The 12,091-nt window shown below is 50.2% G+C and overlaps 1 protein-coding gene across 4 annotated transcripts in view; it reads right to left on the bottom strand.

The window, feature by feature from the left end:
* The window catches only part of PHKB (phosphorylase kinase regulatory subunit beta), a 96,702-nt gene that overhangs the window by 81,586 nt on the left and 3,025 nt on the right, over positions 1 to 12,091 (bottom strand). The window lies entirely within an intron of this gene.

Below are 12,091 nucleotides of genomic sequence, written 5' to 3'. Positions count from 1 at the left end.
CTGGCACGGGCAAACCCGCCAGGCGGCAAAGCCTAGAGCAAACCGGCAAGCAGGGCCAGAGAGCCACCCTAGAACGAGCCAGGGTCACACGCAGGATCTGGGGGCCATGCCTCCGTAAGTCAGAGGTGCCAGTAACGACACAGTTACCCAAAGACTCAGCTGGAGACTGGGAACGTGAGGAAGCTCACATCGAGCTTGTGGCCTGGACTCAAAAATACAGACACAGGGAGATGAGGATGCTACAAAGGACCTGTACGGCGAGACAGACGGACTTTTCCTCCTTCAAGTGCAGTGTGTCGGCAGCAGCAGGGCCCCACTGGGGAGCCTGCCCGGACTGCAGACTCTCGGGTCCCGTCCCAGGCCTGCTGGGTTATTTTAAGGAGACCCAGGTATCTAGGGAGGTGGTCACTCCATCATGTAAAAAAATGTCCTCCTCTGAAAATTCAACTCTACTTCTAGAAGGTGAGACCATGAGCCAATCAAAAGAGCTTAACATCTTGTTCACTGAGACCTTGAGTCACTGTAACAACCAATCTGAAGCTGTCATGTCCCCAGCTCTAGGCCACCCAGCCCGGCCGCAACGCCCAGTCACCATTCCGCCCCCACCACCTGCCAGGCAGGGCCGAGAGCTGCGAGGTTTCACAGCCGAAAGGGACGGGAATGAGCATCTGGTCCGGGCCCCTTATTCTGGGGAGAAACCACACCTCCTGACGCCCTCTTCAGGGGTCTGATTTTTTTTTAACTCACATTCATTATTTTGTCCTCTACGTCTGGGAGAAGGGCCTCGCTTAATCCTAATGGAATTTACCAGTGAAGCCGGAACACCACTCTTAATGGGAGCTGCCAGTGTGCAACGAGCTACACTGGATAGGGACGTGCAATTGTAAATGTAAACATGAATACTTCTGGCTCAAGAGATACTACAGGTAAGGAATAAAGCAGTCTCGAACTTCCAGTCAAGACGGAGGCGTAGGTAGACACACTGCGCCTCCTCGCACGACCAAAAGAAGGACAACAACAATTTAAAAACAAAAAACAACCAGAACTAACAGAAAATCGAACTGGAGAGGACTCACGGCAAGGTGGCGGATTGTGGAGCGGGGCGGGCAAGGTTGCAGCTGGCGGACCCGGCCACAGACCACGCAACCCAGGGCTCCAGCGTGAGGAAATAAAGCCTCAAACCAGTAACTGAGAACACGTCGGGGTTGAGGCGGCAGAGGGAGAAACTCCCAGCCTCACAGGAGAGGTCGTTGGAGAGACCCACAGGGGCCTAGAATGGACACAAACCCACCCACCAGGGAATCAGCACCAGAAGGGCCCACTTTGCTTGTGGGTAGCAGGGGAAATGCCTGAAATCCGGCAGAGGGCAAAGCAAGCAGCACTGTTCCCTCTCAGACTCCTTTACCACAGACAGCATCACGATGCAGCCATATGAGTTGCCCCGCCCTGGTGAACACCTAAGGCTCCACCCCTTTACATAACAGGTGCACCAAGACCAAAAAAAAAAAAAAAAAGGCCCAAATGAAAGAACAGATCAAAGCTCCAGAAAAAATACAACTAAGCAATGAAGAGATAGCCAACCTCTCAGATGCACAGTTCAAAACATTGGTAATCAGGATGCTCACAGAATTGGTTGAATTTGGTCACAAATTAGATGAAAAAATGAAGGCTATGCTAACTGAAATAAAGGAAAATGTACAGGGAACCAATAGTGATGGGAAGGAAACTGGGACTCAAATCAATGGTGTGGACCGGAAGGAAGAAAGAAACATCCAACCAGAAAAAAATGAAGAAACAAGAATTCAAAAAAATGAGGAAGGGCTTAGGAACCTCCAGGACATCTTTAAATGTTCCAACATCTGAATCATAGGGGTGCCAGAAGGAGAAGAGGAAGAGCAAGAAATTGAAAACTTATTTGAACAAATAATGAAGGAGAACTTCCCCAATCTGGCAAAGGAAACAGACTTCCAGGAAGTCCAGGAAGCTCAGAGAGTCCTGGAGAAGCTGGACCCAAGGAGGAACATACCAAGGCACATCATAATTACATTACAGGTTAAATATGAGGAGAGAATCTTAGAAGCAGCAAGAGAAAAGGACACAGTTACCTACACAGGAGTTCCCATAAGACTGTCAGCTGATTTCTCAAAAGAGACCTTACAGGCAAGAAGGGGCTGGAAAGAAGTATTCCAAGTCATGAAAGGCAAGGACCTACATCCAAGATTGCTCTATCCAGCAAAGCTATCATTTAGAATGGAAGGGAAGATAAAGTGCTTCTCAGATAAGGTCAAGTTAAAGGAGTTCATCATCACCAAGCCCTTATTATATGAAATGTTCAAGGGACTTAAATAAGAAAAAGAAGATAAAAAATATGAACAGTAAAATGACAGCAAACTCACAGTTATTAACGACCACACCTAAAACAAAAACAAAAGTGAACTAAGCAAACAACTAGAACAGGAACGGAACCACAGAAATGGAGCTCACATGGAGGGTTATCAACAGGGGAGTGGGAGGGGGAGGGGGGGAAGGTACAGAGAATAAGTAGCATAGATAATAGGTGGAAATAGACAGGGGGAGGGTAAGAATAGTATAGGAAATGTAGAAGCCAAAGAACTTATAAGTATGACCCATGGACATGAACTATAGGGGGGGAATGTGGGAGGGAGGGGGTGCGCAGGGCGGAGGGGAGTGAAGGGGGGAATGGGACAACTGTAAGAGCATAATCAATAAAATTTATTTTAAAAAAGGAATAAAGCAGCCTCATTCTGCCCGGCGTGTCATAAAAGCAGCGAGCGTTATTTGAGCATTTGTCACGGGCAGAGCTCTGTGCTGGCAGCGTTCTGTGCGTGACCCCGCGCTCCCCACAGCTCTGTCGTGTGGGTGCCGTTACTATTCCCTCGCCACCGACGGAGGCGACTGAGCTGAAGTGAGTCACCAAGGTCACACTGCTAACGAGTGGGAGAGCCAAGACTTTACCCCCAGGTGTGTGTGGGGGGTTTTGTTGTCCTCCTTTCGGGAAAGAATAGAAGATGAGCACAAAGTTACCATTTCAGGTCTCCTCTTAGAAATTTCCTTTCTTCAGTGGAAATAATGCGGCCTCACAGCAACAGATGCTCCCATGCTAACACTGAAATCGGCAAGGCTGCTTTAGCAACAACCCCCCACACCTAGCTCTCTGCCACGCAGGGCCCGTGCAGGCCGCACCTCATCCCCTCAGCCGCCTCACGAGCCCGCAGCCATGGACACAGGGCGCCGCCCGCTACCCAGATGTCACTTCCTCTTCTATCAGGGCAAGACCCCGTGGGCACAAGGATGACGGGGCCCCTCCTCGAGTCAGAGACCTGACCGCTGTGAGGCTCGGCTCAGAAGAGGGCCAGATGGACACAGGTTTCTCCCCAGCGCACTACTGAGCAGAGCATTTGGGACTGTCACAGAAACAAATGCCACGTCACCTCTTACTCTGACAAATTCTGAACTCACTCCCAACGGCAAGATTTAAGAAGCTAATTTCTTCCCACTCCATTTAAAAGTCTATCATTTTACTCTCCCGCCTTACCATATTTCTGAAATGTAATGCCAAGTTCGAATTTCTCGGTACCTTAGGCAAAGCCTACGCTGTGATCGACAAGGCCCATTAAAGAGTGTGAGAACGCAAACACGCTGCTGATGATTCACATTTTGGTAACAGTGCAGGCGAATGATCTACACGATTTCTTCCACATCGTGTCAGGGGAGGCAGAAATCGGTACCCACAGGCTGCTGAAGCTGCTCCGCAAGGGGCTCGGGTGGCTGGAACCCACCACTGGGCCCTGCGGGGACCGCGCACAGTGAGGATGACATCAGGGGCCTCCCCGAGTCATAAGGTTGTCACGCACCGACATCACTATTCTTTTCACTTATTCTGTGTCTTTTTGAACTTGAACGTTGAACCTTTCTGGACCTGACCAGTAGAAGAAATATATGTATTCTGAAAATGTCCTTACCAATACAGCCGGAAAATAAATTCACCAAATTTTATTTACCAAGTAAAGAGGTAAACTGATCAGGCAACACAGAGTTCTGGGAAGTGCACTCCACACCAAAAGTGCAGCCACTCTGTTTAGCGTGAAGTGCCAGCACCGGGCCCGTCTCCGGGCTACTGGTTCAAAGCTGCAGCCGATCCAGTCTCTGACCTGAAGAGTGTAACCTAGGAGAGGGCGGACCTAGACCCATCTGAGAGCAAGGCGGTGGCTTCAGAGCTAAACGCAGCGGGTCGGAAGTGCCCCCGGCACCAGGAGAGCAACTCACTGAGCCCGGGGCGCGGAGGAAGGGGCTCGTCAGAAAACCTGCACAGGGGCGCGGTCACTGGAGCAGAGGGAAAGATGAAGGCAGGCACCGAGCCTTCAGAGGAACGGCCTTTCCATGGAGGGGGCCTCGCGATCCATGGGCAGAAGCCAGGGAGACGTCGCGTCTGGCAGCCGCAGCCAGATGCACACACCACAGCAGAGAGGCGGTGGGGGGACGCGGGGAAGGGACCTGAGCCCAACGGTGCAGGGGGCTGCACATCCTAGGCCAGGCTGCTGTTGTCCTCTGGACGGATGACGGACAGCCCTGGGGGGGTTGGGCAACGGCGCCCCCTGGTCCAAACTGGAAGAAGTGAAGGGCTGCCAGTGCTGTGGTAAGCCGCGGCGCGAGAGCCCTCATTTCCTTACAAGGCTTATCCTCTCTCCCTGAATTAAGAGAGTGACAGCAGGGATGCAGAGGGGAGGAAATCGTCCAGAAATATTTAAGAGGAGAATAAACAAGACTGAGGAAAGGCTTAGATGGGCACAGGTCTTAGGTACGAACGCCCACACTGCACAGTGTAACACGGCGGGAGAAAGTGCCGGTGGTAATTTCTGATCCTCACAGAGTTTCGAAGCTGTCAGATTGTAATAATGAACTTTGCATTCTGCTAGGGGTTTTTTAGCCTTGTGGTTATCGAACAAATGATAATTATCAGAGCTACAAGCCTATTGAGAATTGGGATTAAGTGGGTATAAAAAATTAATTGCGCTTCACTGTGCACTTGCATGAAAACGAGACGACAGAAGCAAACACAAGGGTCTCTGAACTGACTGAAACAACAGATGAAAACTCATGGAGAGATTCCACACAGCAAAGATAATTGCCCTCGGAAACATGCAGATTAAGGAAACGGCTCTTATTTGGAATATCTCTATTTTAAAGGCCATTTAAAAGACGTTTAATACAAACAAGAGATAAAAGTCTGAAATCATCTGGCTTAGATAAGCCGTATTTAAAAGGGACTCAATTTGATTGGAAAAAATTCCCATCAAAGCAGAAAGAACATCAACAGAAATTATTAATACTCCCTGCCAATGCCTAGCACACCACCAAATAAAACTGCTTACATTAAAGATTTCTAAAGTTATTGCTTTTAAACAGAGGTATGTGGGAGTGCGCAAGTGTGAACCGGCCCCGATGGGGCGTGGCTCTGCTGCCAGCCAGGACCCTGAGCAAAGCCTCACCACACAGCCCACTTTCTCTGGAGTCTCTCCCGGTTTCTCGCCACACACTTCCCGATGAAGCCACCTGCCCAAACCCACAGCACCGACCTGGTCAGAACCTTCTGCCCTTTGGCCGTCCCGGTGCTCCTCACAGTCCCGCTCTCTGCATCCCCATGATCCTACCCCAGGACCCTCCTCAACCCCACTTCGCCTGGGCTCCTATCTCCTCTGTCAGCTCAAATGTCACTTCCAGAGAGTCCTCCCCAAAACCCACCACAACCCTGCAGGGAGTGGGGAGCTGATGAGTGCGGGTAAGCCAGGGAGTGACAGCTCAGTTCTTTATCTGAGAAAAATCCCCAGGCAGGGCCTGCAGAGCGGGCCAGCCGGAGAGGGGGTGCATTGGAAGTTGATGGTCAGAGGCAGCAGCGATTGGCAGGACACAGCTGGAAGCGACTGGGAGGGAGAGGAGATTGTACGCAGGCAAAGGCACTGCAGTCATCTGTGGCTCTGCCTCAGGCGCCAGCGGGCGACGAGCTCCCTGACGTCAGAGATACCCCAGAGCGGTGAGCACCCCCAAGGCGCCTTAGAATCACGGCCCCTTCTGCACAGAGGCCGGCGCTGTGCACGGTGCAGAGGAGGAAGGCAGCGACTGTGAGGCGCAGGGCTCCGCCCCAGTCTGCATCCCCGCTGAGACCTTAGGTCAGTAACCTCGCTGCTCTGGGTTTTGCTTTCCTTCCCAGACACGGGCATAACACCCACAGCACGGGAGGGCTGCAAGGCTGAAATGTAAAGTGCTGAGAACACCGCCTATCACACAGTAAGCAGTGTGGACTCTGAGGGAGGAGCTACCTCCTAGAAGTGGCCAACTGGGCTCAAATTAAAAGCAAGCAAACAAAAAAACAAAACAAAAAAATCAGTCTAGCAGCCATTCCCGCACAGGGCCTCCCTTCAGGGAGCAGCCCGCCCTGAACTGTCTCCCTGTGCACGGACTCAACTATCTGCCTCTGAGGCCCTGAACGGCCTGCCTGCACGGTGTCCCTGCCATCTGAGCCAGCCCTCATGACAAAGTTCCTGGAGTTGTATTTCAACCAGCAGGGCTGGGACTTTCTCCGATCAGAGGTGTGCAGCTATAGCCCCATCAGCATCTCCACCAACCAATTAGAGTGGTTTCATTTTGACCAATGAGAACAAAGCTTTCTGGACCAATCAAACTGCAAGAATTTGGAGTCCTCATTTGCACAAGGACAGACTAATCAGAGACGAGGATGGGGACTTCTCTCTCTATAAGTTGGCTCCAAAAGCACACTTTCCTTTCCCACCAAAGACAGAAGACGGTTCCCCCAGCTGCAGCTGAAGCACCAAGGAAATCTCCCCGGAGAGGGGCAGAGCAAGGCCCCCCCACCCCAGGGCTGCGCACAGCTGTGCTGCTTCATAACCGAGCCGTTTGCACTGAGTAAGGCTCCCTTCTCCACAGCACCCCAGCTGCGGACTCCTGGTGGCATTGACACCCAGGACCATTGGTTGACAGCTGTCAATAAAGGTCAGTCACTGAAGTTGTCCCCGCTGTCATCGACCACAGTCACTGCTGCTGTCATTAGTACCACAACCACAACCGCTAGGGGGCCTCACAGACATTTGTGTCTTCACAAAAGGACGTGAGGAGGGTCACTGTTGCCAGCACTCGGTGAGGAGGAAAGGAGGTGCAAAAGCAGTTCACGCAGCTTTATCAGCATCACGCTGGGAGCTGAGCCTATTTGTATGCGCCTGCAGGCCCCGCATTAACCGCAGCATGCCACTGTCTCTCTAAGCGGGCAGGAGGGTCTTGGGAGTGACGCGGGGTGGGACTCGCTAGGCACTGTGCCTGACTGGCGTTTATGCTGTGGCAGGCACGCCCCTGGAGTCTGGGGTCGCAGAAGTGCACGGAGCAGGGGAAGCCTCTGCTCTCTCGTGCCACGGGAGAGCTGCGAGGGAAATGTCACACAGTGCGAGCACACTGCAGAGAATCAAAGTTAAGAGTGGCGTGTCTGGGCCTTCCGAGGGAGGCGAAGTTCAGGATGAAAACCTGAAAGATGACCAAAAGGGCCGAGCTAGCCGGTCAGCTGGTGGCGGGGGGCGGCTTCCAGGCAGAGAGCCTGCCTGGAAACAGAGCCCTGCCTGCCTAAGGAGCCAAGCAAGACGGTCTGGCCGAAGAGCAGCGGCGGGAGGGGAGTGGTCCACGAGGAGACCAGAGATGCAGGCAGGGGCTGGGTGCTGTGGGGTCCCCACGAGGGGGACTGCAGGCGTGACCCGATTTACATTCTTTAAAGATTCTCATCATGATGGGGTAGAGAGGCAAGAACCTGAGGACAGAAATCCAGGCTATTTCAGTAACTCAGACCAGAGAAGTAAGCGGCTTAGACGTGGGGGGTGCATCTGGAGGTGAACAGACAGATTCTGGTACACGCTTCGGAGGTGAAGTAAAAAGGATTTGAACTGAATAAAAAAGGAGAGGGAAAAAGTAAGTTCTCTATTTTTAGCTTGAGCAGCTGGAAGAGTAACGGTGTAGCCTACTGAAACGAACAGATTAGGGGAGGCGCAGGCTGCGGCTGGAACGGAGGAAAAGGTAAGAGCTCCGTCTTGGCCGGTTACTTGTGAGACGCCAGCCCAGACCCACTCGGACATGCTCGGTAGTCACCTGGGAGTCAGGAATTCTGGGGGGCTCCGCTTACCCTTTGTTTGGCTTCACAGAAGACTGAAGATAAAGAAAACAGCAAGAGAAAAAATAGCTCTTAGGATGCAGGGCATGAACATTCCAGAACCATCTAAAGTACCGGACAAGCCATTGGACTCTTCATGAAACCATTTCACTAACACAGTCTGAAAAGCATCATCTTTGCTGAGGATAACGGCACAGAGCGAGCCTGAGGTTTAAGGTCAATGCGATTTGTGCTCAGGGAGTTAAACCATCCTGTGTGGCTTCTATTTCCTAACTCTTTCAAGATTGCAGGGGCAGGACCCAGAAAGAAGAGGTCAGAGCTCCCAGCAGGACACACTTTGCCGGTGCTCCTGAAAATTCCGCCCTACTCGAAGAGAACCCAGTGCCAATGTAATACAAAAATATCGGCTGCCCATGTACAAGATAATGGCTGCTCTCCTGTGGTCCGGCAGGGGTGTCCATGGGAACTACCACGATTTGTTTGGGCTTCCAGTGACTATCGACAAAAGTGACATGGACTTACAGGACGGCGAAAGCTATGTTCTGAGTAATCTGACTCACGCTCAGGGTACCTGAGCACGACAAGCTTTCTGAATCAAACGGCTGCGCAGAGAGAGCGCAGGAACCAAAGTGAGGGAGAGGGAGAAGCAGCCATGTTGGGGTTTGTGTAAGTCCTGCTTCCACACACATCAGCAACACTGTAAAAGACACGTGGTTTTAGGGAAGAGGAGAGCATATTTACAACGTGTGGGCCAGCTTCTCAATATTAAGTGTTTTGCATATGATGTTTTATTTACAATAATCCCTTTGGGATCGTTTTTACAGACAAGGAATCCAAGTCTAGAAGACGTGAAGTAACTTGCACAAGTTCAAACGGGTAGTAAACAGAGGCAGGATGAGTTTCATGTCCAGCTGAACACACAATGTGGACTTTCTGAAGCTCCTGAAGGAAAAAGCCCAAGAGCCTCAGGCGCACAGTCTCTTTATGCCACAAGAATTTGTGATTAGTTGACTGCTAAGTTAGGCCAAAAATAAGGCTACTATATCATGTCTAAAGAGAAAAGAGTGTCACATGTTAAAATAAAACATTGAATTTTGTCCAGAAATACCATAAAAACTTTACCAGGTATTGATATTCCCATCAAACCAAATTGATAAAAGAAAATACACCCTACGTTCATTGCAGCGTTATTTACAACAGCCAAGATCTGGAAAGAGCCCAGTGCCCGTCAGTAGATGAGTGGATAGAAAAGCTGTGGCACCTTTACACAATGGGATGCTACTCAGCCATAAAAAAGAAGGAACTCTTACCTTTGGCAACAGCATGGATGCACCTGGAGAGAATTATGCTGAGTGAAATTAGTCAAAGAAAGACAAGTGTAATATGATTTCACTTATACGTGGAATCTAATGAACAAAATAAACTAACAAACAAGACAGAAAGGGACTCACAGACACAGAGCGCAGACTGACAGCTGGTGGGATGGGCGCAGGGCCTGGGCAGAAAAGGTGAAGGGACTGAATAACGAACAAACAGCTCAGAGACGCCGACAACAGCAAGGCTGTCTGTGTCGGAGGGAAGAGGGGTTGGGGGAGGTAGAAGAGGGTAGAGGGGGAATAGGTGGTGACGGAAGGAGACTTGACTTAAGGAAAAAAAGAAATTATTCAAAGAACCTAAACAGAAATCAGTAAAGGAAAAAACTCAAGTCGCAGCGGATAAACTCACTAGATGTGGAGAAGCGGGCAGCCAAGACAGAGATAAGCTGAGCGCTCATTTTGCGAAGGCGTAATTTCTTTTCAATTTTGAAGGAAATAAATTCTTGTTTAAAACATATTTTTAATGGGAGCATAGTTGACACGCACCATTGTATCATTCCCAGGTGTACGACACAGTCATTGCACGCTCGCAGGCCTTGCGACGAGATCGCCACACTCAGTCTAGTCACCATCTGTCACTGTACACAGTTATTGCAACGTTATTCACTCTGCTCTCTATGCTGGACGGGCATCCCCGCGACTGCAGGTCAGTACCTCTTATTCTCCAGAAAGACTCATTCCTACAGTATCATCTAACAATAGAAGTAAGAACGCCAAGACGCCCCCCACCTCGGCGCAGGGCGCCGCCCTCACTGCAGCGGGCTCCGGCTCCGGCTGAGCAGCTCCGCGAGGCCGGCGAGCTGTGTGCCCCCGTGGTGGCCACGGGAGAAACCAGAGCACTCAGACGTACTGCTGGGCGCTACGCTCCTTCCCGAATAATCCATTTACTTTGGCTGAGGATTTGCCTATAAATTCCTTGTCTTGTTCATTTCACTCCAAGGTTCTTTAAAGGAAAACCTGGACATCCAGTGAGCACTAGGCTAGCGGGGGAATCACTTCATAAGGTCAGAAATGTCTAATCCATACGCTGTGCCCCTGAACCTATCATAATATTGCATGTCAACTGAGATTTTAAAAAACTAATACAAAAAAAAAGAAGAACAACAGGTAGGAAGGAAGGGAGGGAGGAAGGCAGGCAAGTCTGGACACCCAGACCTTTTTCTGGCTGTGAGCAGTCAGAACAAGACAACCCACACTCAGGCCTAGCACACGCCAACCCCGGCAGTCACAGTGCAGGTCCAGCACGCACACAGAACACACGCACACACATGCAGGACGCACACTAATGCAAGAAAGAGCAGAAACAGACACAATCGCAGAGACGAACTCAGGAGGAATAAAGAGGACCAAAATACATAAAACAACCTAGGTAAATTGAAGACTAGTTTTCCAAAAGCAAGATATGGCTTTCATGTTTGGTCACATTGAATAGTTTCTGCCCAAAAGCACCAGGGAATACTCAGCTGTGACCCCATGCTTCAAAATGCCCGTTAAATGAAACGGCTCCATAAAACACTCCCCTACCACGATAACGTCCCAGGAACTAAACAGGAGACAACAAGCATTTCTAACACAAAGGCACTACCTCTAAATTAGTAAATAAACTAAAAATGCAAACCACTCTGAGTATTTACTTTAACAGATAAAAGTTTTCAGTGTTTCCTGAGAGTCACTGCTAAGTTGTGGTTAGAGGAACCTTGAAAAAGTGTAAATGTTGCAAGTCATTTATAAGGAATCAGTCCTTAGAACGGCTTGCAACAGTGAAGGTCGGTATTTTTCTATTTTGCTTCTTGGCACATTCTGTTTCAATTTTACACCATGGTGCTGGAAAAGCTTCCTGTAGGCGCCTTCAAGCACTTTGTAATGTGAAAGCGCCGTTCCGAGGTGTTGAAATTTTCAGCACTATGATGCACGAAAGCATATCTTGAGCATTTGGTTTCCCCACAACGGCCAAACGACATCGCTGGTGCTGCAAGCCCGCCCAGCCCCCGGCCGGGAGGCCAGAACGGGAACCAGACCTGCTGCTTGGAGCAAGAAAGCACAGTCCAGACATGCATGCTCTCTTGTTCTCTCAGTGCAAAGGCTCCATCGGAAACCAAGCCCTGGAAATGCTACACACACTCGGTTGTCATTGAGCTGATGATAACTGGAGACAAGAATCATTTCCGTTCCTTACAGTAGAAGCTCTGTTATCTCCCATTTGTTATCTCCCGTTTGTGATTCTTCCCTGCCCTATTTATTTCTTTTCTCTGAGACTTGTCTCCTCCACCTTGCCAAAACAGGACTCAAAATACAAATGGCAATAAATGGTTATGGGGAAACCGAAAAGAAAGTGTTCCCTGTCTCTCTTTGGCCTGTTCATCTCACCTCACACTGATCTGTGAATGGGGCCTGAGGCTTGAATATTCTGCTTAAGGTTCCTGAGGGACAAAGCAGCCTCCTGCCAACTGGCTTCTCCCAGAGTGTTCGCCCACCAGCACATTACGGCCCAAGGTGGCTCATGACCTGCAGAGAACTGCCCTGGAGATCC

Source organism: Desmodus rotundus, chromosome 12 (genome assembly GCF_022682495.2).
Source record: "Desmodus rotundus isolate HL8 chromosome 12, HLdesRot8A.1, whole genome shotgun sequence".
NCBI classification, from domain to species: domain Eukaryota; kingdom Metazoa; phylum Chordata; class Mammalia; order Chiroptera; family Phyllostomidae; genus Desmodus; species Desmodus rotundus.
Note: the sequence above shows the minus strand (reverse complement) of the source record. Positions and strands in the feature narration are given on the sequence as shown.